Source organism: Limulus polyphemus, unplaced genomic scaffold (genome assembly GCF_000517525.1).
Source record: "Limulus polyphemus unplaced genomic scaffold, Limulus_polyphemus-2.1.2 Scaffold4097, whole genome shotgun sequence".
Taxonomy (NCBI): Eukaryota; Metazoa; Arthropoda; class Merostomata; order Xiphosura; family Limulidae; genus Limulus; species Limulus polyphemus.
Genome location: NW_013669707.1, coordinates 94,029 through 95,488, shown reverse-complemented (window position 1 = coordinate 95,488; position 1,460 = coordinate 94,029).

Sequence of the window (1,460 nt, the reverse complement as noted above, 5' to 3'; positions counted from 1 at the left end):
ATAAATTAGTTAAATGACGAAAAATTAGGTGTCTATTTACTTGTGACAACTCAGTGTACATCACTCGGACTTTTCCGTCGTACGTAATGGTTTTTCTAGATACGATGGTAAAAAGACTCGAGTGATGTTAGGATTAATAAGAGGCAGTTACAAATTTATAATAGAGGGCGTTTTTTCACTATTTCCCCAATATAAAAAAATGTGCATGTAGAACGGTCGTATGAAAAGCAGTTACAATTTTATATGAGGGGTGTCTTTTATTATGACAAAATCTTACTCAGAGAATACAGCAATAATACTTAATTCTATTTTGTAATTTTGCATATACATACATATACTTTTGTAAAGCCTACATTGTACAATAGATGTATTACTTTAACTAAAGGTGCTGCAGTTAAATTGCGTAACCCAAAACTCAGGTTCTGTATCTACTTTTATATGGATCAAGTTAGTCAAGAAGAAAATATTAGATACAAAGACTGAGTTTTGAAATATCTAACCAAAGGTGCTGCAGTTAAATTGCGTAACCCAAAACTCAGGTTCTGTATCTACTTTTATATGGATCAAGTTAGTCAAGAAGAAAATATTAGATACAAAGACTGAGTTTTGAAATACCAAATTCGCTGTAGAAAGTTGTCATAACAGAAATTATGTTTAGATATACACCTTTTATCACGGCGCAGATGGACATGTATTTAACTTCATACAACGAAAATATGTAGAGTTCTTGTTGCTTTTTCGCGCATAATGAATTAGCTCAAGACATGTTTTTTGTTTGATCTTCTCTATAGAAACTTCCTCTTTGTGTACGAAACAAAACTAAATAAATACAATAACTTTCAAGTCTCAAGGGTAATAAAATCTTTCAAAACTTTATGTTGAAGGTAACTACATATTAGAAAATTATTGTAACTTGACGTTTATCTCTTTTTGCGTGTATATCTGACACCAACCAGTAGCAATAAAACACATTTATTCTGTTGTTTACGGTGAACATACAGTCATTGCAATGCTGGTGTATATATATATATTTTATAATTTACTGCTGTTTGGTTTCAGATGTGAGTAACTTTTCTACGAGTTACCCGGAATAACCAAAAGGTAGTTGCCTACGAGTCCACGGTGTCAAAGAGTCTAGAATGGTTACTCTTTCCTTTTCAAATAGTTTACTCAGATATATTTTAAAGTGTGAAATTAGAGTATTTTAAAAACAATTTATTTGGTAAAATGTTGTTTGATGGGAAAAAATTCATGGTCAAATTTAAAAAAAAGGCTCCGAAAAAAAAAGAAAAAAAGAGAGAATCCCACGGAACTGAAGTTTTCTATGGTTCTACTGTTGTCTTTAATTTAGTCTTGGTTATCACATTAAACTTCAGATACATATTTTGTTTCGCTTCATTTGGGTAGTGTCAATCCATACCACTAGATGGCAGCTAATTCGATGACGAGGAACCCACTTT